Raw genomic sequence first — 22042 nt, 5'->3', positions numbered from 1 at the left:
CGGTTCCAGACTGTAGCTCCTAGAACCGCTCGGCCACTACTGCCGGCTGTGATGCGTGAATTAGGGTGGCAGGCATTACAACAACAAAAAAAGCGTTTCTCGTTGCGGCTGAATCTTTTACTGAAATTTCAATCACCAACTTTCTCCTCCGAATCCGAAAATATTCTGTTGGCTCCCGCCTACATAGCGAGAAATGATCATCATGATAAAATAAGAGAAATCAGAACTCGCACAGAAAGATTTAAGTGCTCGTTTTTCCTGCGCGCTGTTAGAGAGTGGAACCACAGAGAAATAGCGTGAAGCTGTGGTACAATGAACCCTCTGCCACGCCCTTAATTGTGAATTGCGGAGTAATCATGTAGATGTAGATGTATATGCAGATACTCCTCACCCTCTCTTTGTCCATCTCCTCCTTCTTCTCTCCCCCACTCTGTTTATCAGGACTTCCCCGCCCCTTCCAATCATCTCCTGCTCCCGCCTCTGCACTGTCTTTTCCTCCCTCTTCCCCTTTCTGTCTTCTTACCCTTCTCTCTGACCTCGAGCCTTATTGATTGGTATTGCAAGCGAAACTTCCATTGGGAACAGAAGTCGCTTGAAATGAAAGGATATATAGGTTGGGATCATTAGTTTACGTGGTATGAGAGAGACATATCCAGTTGCTGAATTTGGGAGAATAGTAACTTCAGTGAGAGTATCTCGCACATGCTTAATCTTCGAATGGGTAGCATTAGAAAGTTTAGGACGATTCAGTTTCCGCAGTAGTATTCTAATGATACGCCGATAAGCTATAACTACACCTTTCCTATTTTGTGTAAAACGGAATGCAAAGATCAAAACGAAACAACACATAGTTGGGTACACTGTGTGTTATTTGTTATGAAGTTTTGAGGAATGACGCCATGACACCTTATCGTCTCTAACGGCATTTGTGAGCTAAGCATGGCACTTTAAAAGGAAAGCGGGTGGAGTTTTTTTTGCTGCAAAATGTGTAGTTTGAAACGTATAAATTTAGATAGTGCTGGATCCAACACTCAATTTTCTGAAAATGCGGAACTAGCTTCCTATGAGCAATCGTTACTCATCGCAAAGGATAAGAAAAGTCGTAGTGTCGGAGAAACACTTGTCAAACCCTGTTTGGTAAAAACAGCTGATACTGTTTTTTGGACCAGAAACTAAACAAAAACTTTCACAATTATCGCTTTCTAACAACACCGTGAAACGTCGCCGTGGACATAGCAAGTCAGGTAGCGCAGGCCATGAACTGTTAATTATCGTTCGATACATAGAAAATGAAACAATTGAAAACGAAATGATATTTTCTGCAGAGCTAACGATTACTCCAAAAGCACTTCATAAAATGAAAGCGATGTCTGACTCCTTTGCAAATATGAATCGTCCTCTCAAAAACTGATCGGCACAGACGACGCCCCGTTAATGTTTGAATCTCGCTCAGGAATCGTGCAGATGGTCAGAGAAAAGAATTTCAGCGTTATTTTGTGTGTTATACGCCGTTAAGCCGTGGCAGTTAAGACACTTCGAAACGATATCAACGTCGTCTTAAAATAGTGCATCAAAACTGTGAATCATGTTAAAAAGAGTGCGTGAAAGACTCATCCTTTACGGCGCTTTGTGAAGCTTTGGGAGCAGAATATAAGGAACTACTATTTCATACGGAAGAACGCTATCTCTCAAAAGGAACCATGTTAGGTAGATTATCTGAATTTGGAGATGAAGTGATTCAGATTTTGAAATTCTGAACCCAACTGAGTTGTGTATGGAACTCCGAAACCCAAGTGTTCAAGTTGTGTTGGCTTATCTATCAGATTTTTAGTTCCACCTAAGACTTGAGCGCCAACGCTGCTTAGGAACAAAGCCACTGGTGGCAATAATTAGTATATCATTGAAGCTTTGAGAAATCCTATACAGTGGAAAGTTGGCAAGGAGTGTTGCGAATCATGTCGACGTGCGACAGTGGGCCAAGTTTTCGCACGTCTACTGTACTCGCATTCTACGAATGCCAACGGTAGCATTAGTTGCTGTCAGTTGCTGTACTTGCATTCAGGCTGATGATCTTAGACGAAAATGAATCTTTAAATTTTCTTTTACTATTTATACTGACGGGTTTGTGCATGGATAAATGCTAAGGACTGAGCCATACTTTTTAAAATAATTAAGAGATTTCTTAAATAATGTTTGTTATATATTTCTCTTGACAATGGCTTTGTGTGTAAGGGTTTTTGTGATTATTTCACTCGACTGTGGATATCTCTTCAGGTGAAAACTTCTTTTATCGGACTTCGAAAATATTTACTCACCGAAGATATGATTCATATTGGACTATTTACGTGCATTTAATGAACACGGAACTTTTCGCCATGCGAAGACGCAGTTTAGCCGAGGACAACTTTTAACATAAAATGAAACAAATATTAAATAATATCACTATATTCAAGTATCACACATAAGCAATAAATTTACAATGAGGCTTACAATAAATCAGTTGCAGTATTCACAAATACGCGAGTGCGCCTAGTATGATTACGCCTCTGCAAAATATAAATGACAATGGTGATGTGCCATATTAATCTGCCGTAATCACCGAAAAGCCTCGATCATGGCTCGCTTCTAAAACAAAACGGTGCTGCTCCTTCATAAGAACAAGTGAGGGACGTAATTTTACATCTGTTTCTGAAGTTGTATCCTACAGTCGACACAACCGTTCATAGTACTTAATTTTTAATTGATACTTTGTTTGTTTATTGCCTTTCAAATATTTTGTGCCTAAATTCCGCTCTTCCAGCAGATGCGCCTTTAAATTTCCCTCTGAATTGCGGCGTGAAAGGACACACCTGCAGGCGAGCAATTCATCCTGGAGTTCTATATTTACAATTCATGTTCACATACAATACAAGGTACACAATTTGAATGTGGCGGGTGTGCCAGGTACATTTCGATGAACATAGCGATTGTCACGCGCATGCGCAGTCATGTATTCTCAAGTGCGGCTAAAAACATTTACTTGGTAGTCCATGTCGCAGCACGCGAATTTGTTTTATACACATGAAACGCTCATCTGCTGCAGTAACCACTCCTGGTTATCTGATAATGGGTAAATTTCGAAACGCGTCATCTGAGCACTGAAGTCGTTCCTTGCCCCGTGTTTGACTTTTGCTGTTGTGACTCACTCAGTCTGAATCCAGAACTACTGATTGTTATAATAATGGCAGCCTGCCTCCTGCATGACTTTGTCACATTTGAGTATTGAAGTTAAGACAGTCTCGAAAATCATGGAATCCCTGGGATCGATATCTTCCCAGTAGCCATGTCGATAACAGGCAAAAATTGTCGAAATTCTCTACCCCTGGAATGGATAAACTGTCTACATTAGAGACGGGCAAACTGAAACACGTAACTGTTTCGAAACAGATGAAACAGTACAATGTAATGTTTCGATACGCTGTTTCGAAACAGTGAAACAGTTTGTGTTTTGTTATCTAATAAACCTACACATTTTATCATCTTGAATGTCTACTGTATAAGTATGTCCATATAAACACAAATGAGGTGCGAGAGCGCTAATCATGTCGCAGAAAGTATGAAACTATCACTTAGGCGACTTGGCAGTTTCGTATTTCCTGCAGCAAATGCGCTGCTTTCGTGTCGTGTGACTTTCATACTTTTCAATTGGCCGAGGACAGCCATAGCTGAAGACAGAAGAAACACCACGAACGGAACTGGAGGTGGGGGCAAACTGCAGAAACAACGGATATGCTACTGGGATTCCCACATTCCGTTAGTATGGGTAATATACCCATCCTGCTAATTTCCATGCACACAAGGGAATCATTGTGAATAATAGGCACAGTGACTATAGACTCACAAATAACGCCAAATAATTCGAATAAATAACAAAATATAACAGCAAAAACTTTGTCTTTCAAGGTGTTTCGAACCGTTACTATAAATTCACCATGCTTCGCAGCCCTTCCCGTTTACCATTACACTATTAGTGATATGTCAAACAGATTGCTTGCAATGCTACCTACATCAAATTTATGTATATGTCTAATAACTGTCACTCTATACGCCTTTTTTTTTATTCAAAATGTTTTAGGCTTATTTGCGATTCTTAATATGATTACTGTACATGAACAGAGAAGTGTATGTTATAAAAAAAAGTGTAATTTAACTGAATTATTTTCACATATTCATTATTTTGAATGTGAGTAGTATGCGTTGTTTTATTGTTTGGTTAGTGTTTATAAAGCAGATGTTACGCCATTTCGAAATAGGACAGTCAGCTAGAAACGAAGCTTTACTTTCGGATATCTTAAGCTTCGTGCTATTGCTTGTCAAAAAGATTTCGACACTCTTGAAAGTGTTTCATGAAGTGGTATGTTGTGTTTCAGTACCTGTGCCGAACCCGAATCTTATCCGACATAGAGCGGAATGAAACATCACTGTTTCGATACGATTAGTCCGTTCCAAGCACAGGTGGACTGAAACAGCCTTATTTTGAAACAACGATACAGTTTCTGTTTCTGTCTCGAGATCGAATCTGGTCCGGTTATCCGAGACAGGGGCGGAATGAAACACCACTGTTTCGAAACACTGAACCACAACCGTTCCGAAACACTGAAACAGTTCCACGTATCGATACACTGTATCGAAACATAGAAACAGTGGCCAAGTCTAGTCTACATACACTCCTGGAAATGGAAAAAAGAACACATTGACACCGGTGTGTCAGACCCACCATACTTGCTCCGGACACTGCGAGAGGGCTGTACAAGCAATGATCACACGCACGGCACAGCGGACACACCAGGAACCGCGGTGTTGGCCGTCGAATGGCGCTAGCTGCGCAGCATTTGTGCACCGCCGCCGTCAGTGTCAGCCAGTTTGCCGTGGCATACGGAGCTCCATCGCAGTCTTTAACACTGGTAGCATGCCGCGACAGCGTGGACGTGAACCGTATGTGCAGTTGACGGACTTTGAGCGAGGGCGTATAGTGGGCATGCAGGAGGCCGGGTGGACGTACCGCCGAATTGCTGAACACGTGGGGCGTGAGGTCTCCACAGTACATCGATGTTGTCGCCAGTGGTCGGCGGAAGGTGCACGTGCCCGTCGACCTAGGACCGGACCGCAGCGACGCACGGATGCACGCCAAGACCGTAGGTCCTACGCAGTGCCGTAGGGGACCGCACCGCCACTTCCCAGCAAATTAGGGACACTGTTGCTCCTGGGGTATCGGCGAGGACCATTCGCAACCGTCTCCATGAAGCTGGGCTGCGGTCCCGCACACCGTTAGGCCGTCTTCCGCTCACGCCCCAACATCGTGCAGCCCGCCTCCAGTGGTGTCGCGACAGGCGTGAATGGAGGGACGAATGGAGACGTGTCGTCTTCAGCGATGAGAGTCGCTTCTGCCTTGGTGCCAATGATGGTCGTATGCGTGTTTGGCGCCGTGCAGGTGAGCGCCACAATCAGGACTGCATACGACCGAGGCACACAGGGCCAACACCCGGCATCATGGTGTGGGGAGCGATCTCCTACACTGGCCGTACACCACTGGTGACCGTCGAGGGGACACTGAATAGTGCGCGGTACATCCAAACCGTCATCGAACCCATCGTTCTACCATTCCTAGACCGGCAAGGGAACTTGCTGTTCCAACAGGACAATGCACGTCCGCATGTATCCCGTGTCACCCAACGTGCTCTAGAAGGTGTAAGTCAACTACCCTGGCCAGCAAGATCTCCGGATCTGTCCCCCATTGAGCATGTTTGGGACTGGATGAAGCGTCGTCTCACGCGGTCTGCACGTCCAGCACGAACGCTGGTCCAACTGAGGCGCCAGGTGGAAATGGCATGGCAAGCCGTTCCACAGGACTACATCCAGCATCTCTACGATCGTCTCCATGGGAGAATAGCAGCCTGCATTGCTGCGAAAGGTGGATATACACTGTACTAGTGCCGACATTGTGCATGCTCTGTTGCCTGTGTCTATGTGCCTGTGGTTCTGTCAGTGTGATCATGTGATGTATCTGACCCCAGGAATGTGTCAATAAAGTTTCCCATTCCTGGGACAATGAATTCACGGTGTTCTTATTTCAATTTCCAGGAGTGTACATTATTTGGTTTGCACTTAACTCAGAGTGCGTGAATCCTACTCACATCTGGGCAACTTTTTAGTGAATGATTCGTGTCACTATTTTGCAACCATAACTTATTAAATTGATAGTTCCGTAATATTCACACCTGAAACTACCTGTCTTCTTTGGAATTGAAATTATTACATACGTTCTGAAGTCTGAGCTGTTTCGCCTGTCTCGTATACAGTGTTTCAAAAAGGACTTTACAAATTTGAAAATTCATATGAATTAATTCATAGCACCTACAGAGGTGATTGTTGTGGCAATTTGTAGGAAAATATATCAAGTTTTGTCTCACGTAGTTCGCTAGTGCCGAATTGCACCGTAAGGAGCGGTAGCGGCAGTTGAGTTAAAGATGGCTACCTTCACTGGACCCGTGCGTCCTAGCCAGTGATCTCTATAAACCTGGATGTAGAAATCTTGCTTCTGAGTACAGAACTGTGTCGTGTCTGCCGCTTCATCTTATTTGCATCGTCCGCCATGTTTTAGTTTGGCAAATAAATTTCCATCTCTCTGTACATGGCAAAGAAATGCAGACTGATTTCTTGTTTTGAACTTAACGTGAGCATATGGTGTAATACACTGACATGGGAGCGCAACCGACAAGCATTTCATTCCGTGTTCTAGTGACATATCCTAGCAGCCATGTTGTAGTTTGGCAAGAAACGAAATATGAGCATCTATGGCGCGCACTATCAGACAGCTGAAGTTCAACATCCAGGTAATACAGAGATCACTGGTGCTAGGTGTGTGTTTTGGTTCGAAGAATCGAAGTCGGCGACAACAGTTCAGCGTAATTTCTGTACCAAGTACGCTACAGATCCTTCTAGTAGTTCTACACTTTATGAGTGTCGTAAATGCTCTGTAGAAATAGGGTGCTCGGTAAGACATGGGAAATCGTAAGGTAGTCCATCTAACGAGTGAGTGAGACAAAGTTTTGTCAACAACACTAAGAAATCGACCCGGCGTGCATCTCGCGAACTGCAGATCCCACATGCGACTGTTTGTCATGTGTTGAGAAATCGTTTGCGTTAGAAACCGTACAGATTGACGATCTTACAAGCAATAAAAGACACTGACAAATTGCTTGCGAGAACTTCTGTGCGGACATGTTAATCAATTATATGAGGATGAACATTTCTTGGATAAAATCATCTTTTCTGACGAGTCAACTTTTCACTTAAGTGGCAAGGTTAACACACGTAACTATAGTATTTGGCGCAGTGAAAATCCACATCAAACAGTGCAGCATGTTCGTGATAGCCCTCAACTGTGCGTTGTTTGTGCATTGAGGAAGAACTAAGTGTACGGCCCTTTTTTTCCCGTGAGAGAACCATCAGTGGAATAGTGTACCTGGATGTGTTACAATAATTTTTGGTAACACGGATCGATGAGGATGATCAAGAACGAAATGTTTACTTCATGCAAAATGGTGCACCACCCCACTACCTGGCTAATCTCCGGAATTTTATCAGTGACCGCTTTCCAGGTCAAAGGATTGGCCGTGATACGCCAATTGCATCGCCTCCACGTTCCCCAGGCCTGATACCACTAGATTTTTTGTGGGTATTTATCGAGGATATCGAGGTTGTACCTCCTGTGCCGACGTTCTGACTGAGCAAGAATTTACGCCGCTACTGAGCAAGTTACACCTGCTATGCTATAGCGAGTTTGGGAAGAAATTTACTTCCGATGGCATTTGTGCAGGATAATCAAAGGCCTCATACGATATCTTTAGTTTAACGTAAAAAAGTTGATGTGTTTCCCTACAAAATAACGCTAAATCAAGCCCTATATCTTGTTTCAATATGAGATTTTAAAGCTATAAGGCCCTTTTTGAAACACCCTGTATTTTGCTTACCAGGTGAAACAGTTATTTCATTGTATATTCAGCCAAAGACCTCAAAAATAATGAGGAAATGTCGTCTACTCCATGTGATTCCAGTGAAACGGTTGAATCAAAATCCATGTTCAACATGTATAGTGGGAGAGAGTGTTGTACTTTGAAACGTTTTTGAAACTTCTGACTTTACCTATTAATGCTATAAATATGTACTATATTTTCTTATTCCATATTGAAATGTTAGCATTCACTCTACGTGTGGATAATTTTTCTGAAATTACAAAAATAACTCCGGAAAAGTAAGATTCATCCAGATGTGAAATATTGTTCCAAGGTACAGCACAGTTATTTCCCTAGGAAAAAAAATATTCCACACAAATTTGAAAGTGTTGCAATTGAGAAAAATATTGTCAGTACTGTACTTAATAGCCTGTGTGTTACATTAGTACTCTACTAAACACCAATAATCAGTAAGAGATACGAAATTAAGAAGAAGTATTATAAAAACCATTTACAAGTTAAGCACGTTGAAATAGAGGCTATTGGCCGCTGACGCAGATTCTCATTTTCAAGCTAAGGAAAACTGATAGGACATTAAAGAAATTGTTCATTTTCAGAAAACACAAAGACGTATGAAGACCCACAAAAATAATGGTGTAAGTCCATTCATTAACTTAGGAAAAGAGTTAATGGCACATTTTGATGGCATGTCGTTGGTACTACAAGGCAATTGAAATGACTTTCAAACTACGTGGCAAGTCACCAAGATACAAAGGGTTTCATATTTAGTAGAAAGGGGAAGAACGAACTAAGTCGGTCTTCTCACGCAAAGAACAGGGCAAGTCCAAGGTGTGCTTCACTGTTTACATTACACCTGTTATGTCAGTTGGGTTGAGACTGCAAACAAGGTCGGTTTTGTTTCTTACTCTGTGATGTTTCTGTGGTGTGCGTACTGTAAGACCTTCGGTACACACACCATCAGATTATTTGACTTGTCGCTCTAGCGAAGTAGGCGAGTGTCAGCAATATGTCTCGTGGTTTTATCGTGGCGTGTTTATCTTCTGCCGTTAGGTCAGACGATAGAAATGCCACGTGCACGCTTAGAGAAGCAGATTGACGGTGACCAACTTTAAACATATCTTGATTAATTTTCACGCACATTTATTAAAATAATAACAAGCATAAAAATAACTTAACTTGGTTCTGGATGCTATTTACAACTGACAATCTGAAGTTCCTTTGGTCTTGGTACGTTAATCTTATTCTCACATATCTCTGATACTTGACAAAGTCTCTATACATTTATGTTCATGGCTGTGTATTGGAATATGGTAATCTTATTAGGCGCAGACAGAAACTTGAATATAGACTGGTGCAGACAAATGCAGACTGACTAATTGGAGGTCTGTACACTCGTTATAACACCTCGCGCGTTCAGGTATCACTGCGCGAGTGTGATCCGCGAGGAGAAAAGGATCTACGTTAGCAGCAATCTCATTGGCTGCGTGACATATTAATTCGCGGATCGGCGGAAGCACAATTTGGTCTCTCTCTAAGACAGCGCCATCTTGTAGTGTGGAGGCGGACGAGCGCTGTGCCTGCGCTGTTGTGCTTAGTGGGGCGCGCTCTATTGGCAAAGCTGTGTACGCGCTGACTACGAGGATCTGTGTACACAACAGTTTCCTTATTGTTGTTGTTGTGGTCTTCAGTCCTGAGACTGGCTTGATGCAGCTCTCCATACTACTCTATCTTCTGCAAGCTTCTTCATGTCCCAGTACCTACTGCAACCTACATCCTTCTGAATCTGCTTAGTGTATTCATCTCTTGGTCTCCCTCTACGATTTTTACCCTCCACGCTGCCCTCCAATGCTAAATTTGTGATCCATTGATGCCTCAGAACATGTCCTACCAACCGATCCCTTCTTCTTGCCAAGTTGTGCCACAAACTCCTCTCCTCCCCAATTCTCTTCAGTACCTTCTCATTAGTTATGTGAACTACCCATCTAATCTTCAGCATTCTTCTGTAGCACTATATTTCGAAAGCTTCTATTCTCTTCTTGTCCAAGCAATTTATCGTCCATGTTTCACTTCCATACATGGCTACACTCCATACAAATACTTTCAGAAACATCTTCCTGACACTTCAATCTATACTCGGTGTTAACAAATTTCTCTTCTTCAGAAACGCTTTCCTTGCCATTGCCAGTCAACATTTTATATCCTCTCTACTTCGACCATCACCAGTTATTTTGCTGCCCAAATTGCAAAACTCCTTTACTACTACAAGTGTCTCATTTCCTAATCTAATTCCCTCAGCATCACCCGACTCAATTCGACTACATTCCATTATCCTCGTTTTGCTTTTGTTGATGTTCATCTTATATCCTCCTTTCAAGACACTGTCCATTCCGTTCAACTGCTCCTCCAAGTCCTTTGCTGTCTCTGACAGAATTACAATGTCATCGGCGCACCTCAAAGTTTTTATTTCTTCTCCATGGAATTTAATACCTACTCTGAATTTTTCCTTTTTTTCTTTTACTGCATGCTCAATATACAGATTGAATAGCATCGGGGAGAGGCTACAAGCCTGTCTCACTCCATTCCCAACCACTGCTTCCCTTTCATGCCCCTCGATTCTTGTAACTGCCATCTGGTTTCTGCACAAATTGTAAATAGCCTTTCACTCCCTGTATTTTGCCCCAGCCACCTTTAGAATTTGAAAGAGAGTATTCCAGTCAACATTGTGAAAAGCTTTCTCTAAGTATATAAATGCTAAAAACGTAGGTTTGCCTTTCCTTAATCATTCCTTTAAGATAAGTCGTAAGGTCAGTATTGCCTCACGTATTCCAACATTTCTAGGGAATCCAAATTGATCTTCTCCGAAGTCGGCTTCTACCAGTTTTCCATTCGTCTGTAAAGAATTCGCGTTAGTATTTTGCAGCTGTGACTTATTAAACTGATAGTTCGGTAATTTTCACATCTTTCAACACCTGCTTTCTTTGGGATTGGAATTATTATATTCTTCTTGAGGTATGAGGGTATTTCGCCTGTCTCATACATCTTCCTGGCCTAGTTTCGACTCAGGTCTTTCAGTGCTCTGTCAGACTCTTCACGCACTATCGTATCTCCCATTTCATCTTCATCTACATCCTCTTCCATTTCCATAATATTGTCCTCAAGTACATTGCCCTTGTATAGACCCTCTATATACTCCTTCCACCTTTCTGCTTTCCCTTCTTTGCTTAGAACTGGGTTTCCATCTGAGCTCTTGATATTCATTCAAGTGGATCTCTTTTCTCCAAAGGCCTCTTTAATTTTCCCGAAGGCAGTATCTATCTTACCCCTAGTGAGATAAGCCTCTACATCCTCACATTTGTCCTCTAGCCATCCCTTCTTAGCCAGTTTGCACTTCCTGTCGATCTCATTTTTGAGACTTTGTATTCCTTTTTGCCTGCTTCATTTACTGTATTTTTATATTTTCTCCTTTCATCAATTAAATTCAATATTTCTTCTGTTACCCAAGGATTTCTACTAGCCCTCGTCTTTTTACCTACTTCATCCTCTGCTGCCTTCACTACTTCATCCCTCAGAGCTACCCATTCTTCTTCTACAGTATTTCTTTCCTCCATTCCTGTCAATTGTTCCCGTTTGCTCCCCCTGAAACTCTGTACAACATCTGGTTTAGTCAGTTTATCCAGGTCCCATCTCCTTAAATTCCCACCTTTCTGCAGTTTCTTCAGTTTTAATCTACAGTTCATAACCAATAGATTGTGGTCAGAGTCCACATTGGGCCGTGGAAATGTCTTACAATTTAAAACGTGGTTCCTAAATCTCTGTCTTACCATTATATGATCTATCTGGTACCTTCTAGTATCTCCAGGGTTCTTCCATGTATACAAACTTCTTTTATGATTCTTGAACCAATTGTTAGCTATGATTAAGTTATGCTCTGTGCAAAATTGTACCAGACGGCTTCCTCTTTCATTTCTTACAAAACGGCTCGGAGCACTATGCGACTTAACTTCTGAGGTCATCAGTCGCCTAGAACTTAGAACTAATTAAACCTAACTAACCTAAGGACATCACACACATCCACGCCCGAGGCAGGATTCGAACCTGCGACCGTAGCAGTCCCGCGGTTCCGGACTGAGCACCTAGAACCGCTAGACCGCGGCCGGCTTCATTTCTTACCCCCAATCCATATTCACCTACAATATTTCCTTCTCTCCCTTTTCCTACTCTCCAATTCCAGTCATCCATGACTATTAAATTTTCGTCTTCCTTCACTACCTGAGTAATTTCTTTTATCTCATCATACATTTAATCGATTTCTTCATCATCTGCAGAGCTAGTTGGCATATAAACTTGTACTACTGTAGTAGGCATGGGCTTCGTGTCTGTCTTGGCAACAATAATGCCTTCACTATACTGTTTGTAGTATCTTATCCTCACTCCTATTTTTTATTCATTATTAGACATACTCCTGCATTACTCCTATTTGATTTTGTATTTATAACCCTGTATACGCCTGACCAGAAGTCTTGTTTCTCCTGCCACCACACTTCACTCATTTCCACTATATCTAACTTTAACCTATCCATATCCGTTTTTAAATTTTCTAACCTACCTGCCCGATTAAGGGATCTGACATTCCACGCTCCGATCCGTAGAACGCCAGTTTTCTTTCTCCTGATAATGACGTCGTCTTGAGTAGTCCCCACCCGGAGATCCGAATGGGGGACTATTTGACCTCCGGAATATTTTACCCAAGAGGACGCCATCATCATTAACCATACAGTAAAGCTACATGCCCTAGGGAAAAATTACTGCTGTAGTTTCCCCTTGCTTTCAGCCGTTCACAGTACCACAACAGCAAGGCCGTTTTGGTTAGTGTTACAAAGCCTGATCAGTCAATCATGCAGACTGTTGCCCCTGCAACTACTGAAACGACTGCTGCCCCTCTTCAGGAACCACACGTTTGTCTGGCCTCTCAACAGATACCCCTCCGTTGTGGTTGCACCTGCGGTATGTCCATCCGTATCGCTGAGGCTCGCAAGCCTCCCCACCAACGGCAAGGTCCATGGTCCATTGTAGCAATAGATTCCTTATAGCAATAGGATTTAGTTTGTAGTGTGACAGTAGTGTGGTCCCCATAGGATCTTTAAATTGCTTGGATCAACAGAAGATGAAGGTGAGAAGACATCTGTTAATCTGTCCGCTAAAAAGAGAAAAATTTATGGAAGCACGTGTAAGGTTTGTAGGGCCCTCGGCAACGTCATTTGAGTTTGGCACTGATTCCTAATCCTCATCGTTTGAGTGTTTCAGACAAATCAAACCCCACGAGAGAGAACAGGTCATCAAGAATCTGAATTTGTTACGTAACTGGAATAATCAATCTTCCAATTTAACCAGCTTAATTTCTGTGGCATTATTTGCTCGTAGAAAGCCTAGGCATTACGATTCCAATTTCAGTGATTGCTCTTCGTGATACATTGTAAGCATCAAGCAAAATGATATCACGAGTGAATTTCCATTTGCCAAAAGGGGTTCATTGCTTTGGATGGAATAAGAAAACGCAGACTGCAGACTTTACAATCCTCTATGAAGGATACTGGAATATACCCCAAAGATAAAAGAGGAATGCTTGCTAATCGTTCTGGGAGTCCGCCGCTCGTGGTCTCGCGGTAGCGTTCTCGCTTCCCGAGCACGGGGTCCCGGGTTCGATTCCCGGCGGGGTCAGGGATTTTCACCTGCCTCGAGATGACAGGGTGTTTGTGTTGTCCTCATCATTTCATCATCATCCAGGAAAGTGGCGAAATTGGACTGAGCAAAGATTGGATAATTGTACGGGCGCTGATAACCACGCAGTTGAGCGCCCCACAAACCAAACATCATCATCATCATCATCGTTCTGGGAAACCACGTAGAAGCACTTAAGGGAAGAATTAGAAACTATGGCAAGGGAAAAACAGACAGAATCTACCTTCCAGAACAAGTATCAATAAAAAAATGCCATGAGTTCTTTAAAGAAACAGTACATTCAACTTATCGTTTGCGTTCCCGCGTACATATACATGCTCAACATATGACAAATTTCAAGCAGGATTAAAACATTTGAATGTAAGGCTCTCACGAAATATCTCTGAAAAAGGGAAGATGGAAATTATAAATGAAATTAAGGTATTTAGATCGGAAGACAAGGTTCATATCAAACAAGAACAGCTCTTCTCATAGTTGTTTCTACAATTAATTCCACTCCCCATTATTTTATTTGTGAAAACAGTTATACAAACTGCGTTAAGCAAGATGATCCGTGTTCAATGGATGCCGAAGCCTCTTGCTGAATTGTGCTGTGGTTAACTAAATCGAAAGTCAATTAAGAGACTGTAAACTATAGTCTAACATACAACGTTTCTGTCACATATCATTACAGTATATAAAGAAATGAATTTTTTTTCCAGATAATCATATTTAAGCCATGTATATTCAGCTTTAAGAAGTAACAGACTAGAGTTCTAACTTCTCATTCGGGCTGCAAATATCAACCAGCCAACTATGAAGTTTTGACTCATTAAGGGAAAGGAACTCTAAATCCATTGCCACAAATAAAAAGAACCTACTACTCGCAGATCCAGACTCCCTTCATATCATTGTACATCACATGAAATTTCCCTTGATGAGAAAATTTTTCTTTGTGAAACTGAAATAAATTACCTAAAATGATTACAAAAACCATTTCTGACCATTAAAATCTCAATATCGCGAAGACGACATGCAATGAACGTCAAAATGGCATTAAGTGTAGCACATGCTTAAATATACTAATGATTTGCATTTTCGTAAGCCGCTCGATACATGTAGGGGAAACGCCATATACTCGGTGTAAATTTTAAGTTGACAAACCAGCATAACTCGAAAAATAAGCTTCATACGAAACAACGTGTAGAATCCAAAGTTGATTATTTTCGAGGGGACATCTGCTGGTGCTAAAATTAGCCCGCCACCCCAGCCCCCTTGTGGTGGGGCGGGAGGCAACTTTAAAAATTCAAATGGGAACCCCAATTTTTATTGCAGAATCAGATTATATATAAGAACTACGTACATTTTGTCTTAAACATTTGTTTTGATTCGTGGTAGTTGGCGCTGTAATTCATGAAAATCCATGTTTCCATTTTTGCGTGGAAAATGGTTACGGATAAATAAAAAATACGTATTTACTTCGTAGGATGTTAGTTAGCTAGTCGGATGATTTGTTTGATTATTAAAAGTTTTGTGGCCTCATTACCACGAAAAAAACAAAACTTAAACGAATATGCAGAAAAAATTACTATTTGAGTCAACATTTGTAAAACTCTTAATTCGTCTCTCTCAAATCCCATCCTATGGGGAGAGTTATAATTTTAGCGAATCAAAATTTACGAAGTAAATAAGTAATTTTTATTATTCATAACCATTTTCGACGCAAAAATGAAAACATGGATTTTCTTGAATTACTGCACCAACTACCCAAGAGGGGCAGCACAGTCCGTGGCATGGCGCCTTAAACCGCGCGGCCACTCCACGCGGCCACGCGTTTTCAAATACAGAGATATGTAAACAGGCAGAATACTGCACTTCGGTCGGCAACGCCTGGGCAACAAGTGTCTGTCGCAAGTGGTTAGATCGGTTACTGCTGCTACAATTGCAGGTTACCAAGATTTAAGTGAGTTTGAACGTGGTATTAAAGTCAGCGCACGAACGAGGACATAGCATCTCCGAGGTAGTGATAAAGTGGGGATTTTCCCGTACGACCATTTCACGAGTGTACCGTGAGTATAAGGATTCCGATAAAACACCAAACCTCCGACATCGCTGCGGCCGGAAAAAGATCCTGCAAGAATGGAACCAACGACGACCGAAGGCAATCGTTCAACGTGACAGAAGTGCAACCCTTCCGCAAACTGCTGCAGATCTGAATTCTGGACATCAACGCTTGATGACTGCACGACACAAAGCGTTACGCCATGCCTTGGCTTATCGACACCGACACTGGACTGTTGATGGCTGGAAACATGTTGCCTGGTGGGACGAGTCTCGTTTCAAGCTGTATCGAGCTGATGGACGTGTAAGGGTATGGAGACATCCTCATGAATTCATGTACTCTGCTGTTCAAGCTGGTAGAGGCTCTGCAATGGTGGGTGGCGTGTGCAGTTGGAGTGATATGGGACTGCTGATACATTTAGATACGACTCTGACAGGTGACAGATACTTCAGCATCCTGTCTGATCATCTGCATTCATTCCTGTCCATTGTGCATTCCTACAGACGTAGGCAATTCCAGCCGGACAATGTGACATCTCACACGTCCAGAATTGCTTCAGAGCGGCTTCCAGGAACATTCTTCTGTGTTTAAACGATTCCACTGGCCACTACACTCCCCAGACATGCACACTATTGAGCATATGTGGGATGCCTTGCAAAATGCTGTTCGGAAGAGATTTTCAGCCCCTCGTACTCTCACGCAGTTATGGACATTCCTGTAGGATTCACGGTATTAATTTCCTCCAGGACTACTTCATACAAAATTCGAGTCCATGCCTCGTTGTGTTACGGAACGTATGCGTACTCGAGTAGCTCTACACTGTATTAGGCAGCTGTACCAGTTTCTTTGGCTCTTCTTAAAGAGAAGAGAAGGGTGAAATTGTCGAAATCAAAATTGGAGTAAAAATTTGTAAACAACAGGTGTTATCTACACATACCAAGCATCCATAGACTCTGTGTGACAAACTCGAGGGAGATGCGTACAGAAAAATATAAGTAACGTTTAGGCAGTTGCATATCTACATCACCTAAAAATCTGTCGTAACAGCTGAGGGTCAGCAGTTAAACAAGGTCAAAAATGATATTAAAAATTGTTTAATCCCTAATTCTGATCGTAACTGTACCCCTGGTTGACATTCCTACAATCCAGATGTTGGGATTTTACTTCAGAACTGCTCTGTAGATATGTAAATAGAAAGCAATTGCCGCCGGTAAAGGCGCTATGAGATTGGTTTCCCTCGCGCGGAAATAAAACTGGCATTTATCAGCTCGGCAATCGATACCGGCTGAGGCCCAGAGTTGTAAAGAGATTTGTGGTGCTGACGCCGCTCTGCTGCCAGAGCGAACGCCACTCGGAAGTATCGTACGAGCGAATCTAAATAACTGCGCCAATCCCCGGGCGCCCTCCTCCCCCCCTCCCCCCCCCACCCCATTTAAACAGCTATTCCCCGTCCATGTATTTCGCTTCCTCGCCTCCCCTTCGTCCCACCGGGAGGCAGTCTGTTTGCCGCCCTCGCATGCAAAATTCTCGACGTCTGACCTCCGGATAATCCCGACCTCACTGGGCTTTGGGGGAACCCGCATCAGCGCGCTCTACCGCCTTCTCTACAGAAAGAAATCCCCCCTCCCCTTTAACCTCCACCTCTACGCCATCCCCCCCGCCCCCCTCTTCACTCAGCTATTCCTCAACCAACCCGTCTGCCGCCAGGAATTGCAGCCGGGAAATCGGCCGGCGTTCTCTGAGGGGCAAGGAGGAGGTCGCACTGGCGACATGGCTCCGAGCCTTTTTATTTAAATGTAATGAACGAAATCACGCTACTCCGACACTCTGTGCAGCCTTCGGGGAAATTTCCCTGCTCTCCAGTTGTATTCCCCACCGCCTCGCTCTCAGCGCCCTCTACACACACGCGTTGCCTGTTCCCTCCGAACAATCTCATTCCAGATTCACTTACATAACAGAATAGAAGCTTACCTTTATATTGCCTAACCTCGCCTGTCCTCTCCATGGGAAGAGAGAGAGAGAGATAGAGAGAGAGAGAGAGACCGAGAAGGATGGAGACATCTTAGCGACTCGATGGCTTCGCCCCGAGAGGGAGACAGGTTGGAAAGGGAGAAAGTATGCGAGCAGTGTGTCGGCCCGGGGACAGTGGAATAAGTTCTCAGAATAGCCCCTTTTCCCCGCTACCCACATTATCATTCCCTAATAAACGGTTGATTTATGGTAACAAAGGGATAACCATTTATCGTGGCGTCCGCGGTTCTCCGTTCTCCACGTCTGCCTAGATCTCCTCTTTATTTTTTTCTTTCTTATAGCGGAATTCACCGTCTTGACAGGCCGAGTTCGTTCTGAAAAATACTGATTACGACCTGGAGAAGTGTGGAGTATCTAGAGCTTTGCAGTTATGCTGATCTATGGCCTCAGCCGTTTAACGGCGTCCCTAACTCAACAGAAGTGCGGATTTTTCTCTAACTTAGTCGGGGACACATGCTCTCTACCGTATGAGCAGCGCTCACCTCATTACTAGTTGCAGTTTTTGTGTTGTTCAGAAGTACAATGCAGAGTTCCTTCGGACATTCCACAGGCTCTGTAATATCGTATATACAGGGTGATTCAAAAAGAATACCACAACTTTAAAATGTGTATTTAATGAAAGAAACATAATATAACCTTCTGTTATACATCATTACAAAGAGTATTTAAAAAGGTTTTTTTTTCACTCAAAAACAAGTTCAGAGATGTTCAATATGGCCTCCTCCAGACACTCGAGCAATATCAACCCGATACTCCAACTCGTTCCACACTCTCTGTAGCATATCAGGCGTAACAGTTTGGATAGCTGCTGTTATTTCTCGTTTCAAATCATCAATGGTGGCTGGGAGAGGTGGCCGAAACACCATATCCTTAACATACCCCCATAAGAAGAAATCGCAGGGGGTAAGATCAGGGCTTCTTGGAGGCCAGTGATGAAGTGCTGTGTCACGGGCTGCCTGGCGGCCGATCCATCGCCTCGGATAGTTGACGTTCAGGTAGTTACGGACAGATAAGTGCCAATGTGGTGGCGCTCCATCCTGCTGAAATATGAATTGTTGTGCTTCTTGTTCGAGCTGGGGCAACAGCCAATTCTCTAACATCTCCAGATACAACAACTGAATGATGATTTGAAACGAGAAATAACAGCAGCTATCCAAACTGTTACGCCTGATATGCTACAGAGAGTGTGGAACGAGTTGGAGTATCGGGTTGATATTGCTCGAGTGTCTGGAGGGGGCCATATTGAACATCTCTGAACTTGTTTTTGAGTGAAAAAAACTGAACAACTGTCGTCGATTCACTTCTGCTGTACTCAATAACACAAAAAGCTTTCTGTTGAGCGGTCGCCATCTTCGCATCAACTGACGCTGACGCCTAGTCAACAGCGCCTCAAGCGAACAAATGTACAACTAAATGAAACTTTATAGCTCCCTTAATTCGCCGACAGATAGTGCTTAGCTCTCCCTTTTGCCGTTGCAGAGTTTTAAATTCCTAAGGTTGTGGTATTCTTTTTGAATCACCCTGTATATATCCGCCAACATCGAGCATGTGACTTTTAGTTAAAATGTCTCACGTGTACGGGAGTATACATAACGAATGTACGTGTGCAGATGTGGACACATAGTTGCGACATGTGCAAGTGTGGGTCTGGCCGTGATATGTGCTCGGAAGCGTGTTCGGATAGCGACCACTCGCGATAACTGGAAAATCAGGATTCGTTATTTCATTACACAGCGGTCGGTTCTCTAAATTCGCATCTGCGAACACATTTAACGTAACATATATAATTGCCATAATCTTCTCCATATCCCATTTTGCAGGGCAAGAGCCAAAGTGACGTGACAAGTTATGTGGCGAATAAATAGTGGTGGCGTTGTATGCGTGTGGTTCAGTGCCATTAGGACTAATTTAGGTACTAATAACTTAGCATAACATCTTACTCGGGCAAAGAAAATGGTGCAGCTTTTCATAAATTAATTAACGTTAAACAACGAAGGGCTAAGAATGATGCTACGCACGTCCTTACTGGTATACTAACGTGAAGGAAGATTATGACTTTTTCAACATTATTTTCTTCTTCTTCTGCATTTCTTCATGGCGAGATCCACGCCAGTTCCCTCGTCCGTAATTTAATGACCATAATTTCATAGGTTTCCAGCCAACTACATCTATACACCCGCTTATGAGTTAATGCTAACGCGAAAAAACGTATACTGCTCATCGTATATTTCCGTTTATACTGTAAGTAGGCTGTTTATGTTTTCTTATTGGCAACGTTACGTAGCGCTCTGTATGAAAATCACTGGCTGTGCTGTGTGCAGTCTGTGGCTAGTTTGCATTGTTGTCTGCCATTGTAGTGTTGGGCAGCTGGATGTGAACAGCGCGTGGCGTTGCGCAGTTGGAGGTGAGCCGCCAGCAGTGGTGGATGTGGGGAGAGAAATGGCGGTGTTTTGATATTTGTAAGAATGGATGTTATGAACTCCTATATATATTATGACTTTTGATGACTATTAAGGTAAATACATTGCTTGTTCTCTATTAAAATCTTTCATTTGCTAACTATGCCTATCAGTAGTTAGTGCCTTCCGTAGTTTGAATCTTTTTTTTAGCTGGCAGTAGTGGCGCTCGCTGTATTGCAGTAGTTCGAGTAACGAAGATTTTTGTGAGGTAAGTGATTTGTGAAAGGTATAGGTTAATAGAATGAGATTTTCACTCTGCAGCGGAGTGTGCGCTGATATGAAACTTCCTGGCGGATTAAAACTGTGTGCCCGACCGAGACTCGAACTCGGGACCTTTGCCTTTCGCGAGCAAGTGCTCTACCAACTGAGTCTCGGTCGGGCACACAGTTTTAATCCGCCAGGAAGTTTCGTATAGGTTAATGTTAGTCAGGGCCATTCTTTTGTAGGGATTATTGGAAGTCAGATTGTGTTGCGCTAAAAAATATTGTGTGTCAGTTTAAGCACAGTCATGTATAATTCTTCTAAGGGGACGTTCCGACGTTTCAATACCAGTAGTTGCACTATCTATTTATTCTGCGTTCAGATAGTTCTACTTCTAGCTCCTGTAATATTGTTCCCTTTCTTGTATGGCCTGCTCTAGAGTAACTTCTAGTTCTTCACATAACTTTCATTTCTAGACTTCGTATTTCCCCTTGTGTAACTGTTCGCCATTCTCCTCATGAAGAATTGGAAACCAAAACAATTTTTTATAAATATCTTCACTTATTCTGAACCTGGTCTTACCTTTACACATTACAAATGCTGCCGGATGCACTCTAAGAACATGTCATTTTGAGCTTTGTAAATTATCGATGTGCACTTCAGAGAGACGGCGAGTTATGTTACTGTTAAATAATATTTGGTCTTGTTGTTGCATGGTCTTCGCCTCTTCACAGCCGGATACATTCTTAGTTCAAATGTGTTTGGTGATTTACGTATTCAGTAGCTCTGTGTCGTCTTATGATTGTATCCGATACATGAAGACAGATTTATTGTAAAAGACAGGAAGGATGAATATGATGTATATATTGGAAGGGGAAAAGAATATAACTTTTGAATAATTTAAATTTTTGAAGAGCAGAAGTTTGTGGTAAGACTGCAACACTGCGCAGATAGTTTTTCAGGACGATTATTGTCAACGAGTTAACTTGCTTAGAGCTAAGAGAACGACCACCCTCTTCGATGTAAATATCAACTGATTAAGCTCTTTGGCTTCTATAGAAATTCTCTGTTAACATTGTTCCCTTTTCAAGACATTGGTTTCTCCGTTAAGCATAGTATTGTTCACACCAATGTTATGCGTGAAGAGGGCGCTGAGCTTTTCTCTGTCTTTTTGAACATATACTTCATTATAAAAGCTTTGTCTTGGAACATCATTTCATAGGAATAGTTCCTCAGCGCATACCACTGTTTAGAGAAGGTTTATCATCACGCATTAACACGTTGCACCATGTGGTATGCAACACTTTTAACATTGTTTGGACATTTTATTTAAAAAGAAGTAGAACTCTAGCTTAGCCGCTGCCTGCTTGCTGTTGTGCTTTCGTGAAATCTGCAACAATGTTTTCAAGATGCGAGGTAAGTGAAAATTTTGGGTTATTTTACTTCAGTTGAGTATTTAATATGACAAGTCGTATTCAAACCAGTTATAGTTTAGTTCAAGTTACGTTCTGTTTAATCAAATGTTAACCTACGTGTTTAAGTTGGATAACACTTTG

The sequence above is a fragment of the Schistocerca americana genome, chromosome 3 (genome assembly GCF_021461395.2).
Source record: "Schistocerca americana isolate TAMUIC-IGC-003095 chromosome 3, iqSchAmer2.1, whole genome shotgun sequence".
Taxonomy (NCBI): Eukaryota; Metazoa; Arthropoda; class Insecta; order Orthoptera; family Acrididae; genus Schistocerca; species Schistocerca americana.
This window is presented reverse-complemented; position numbering follows the sequence as displayed.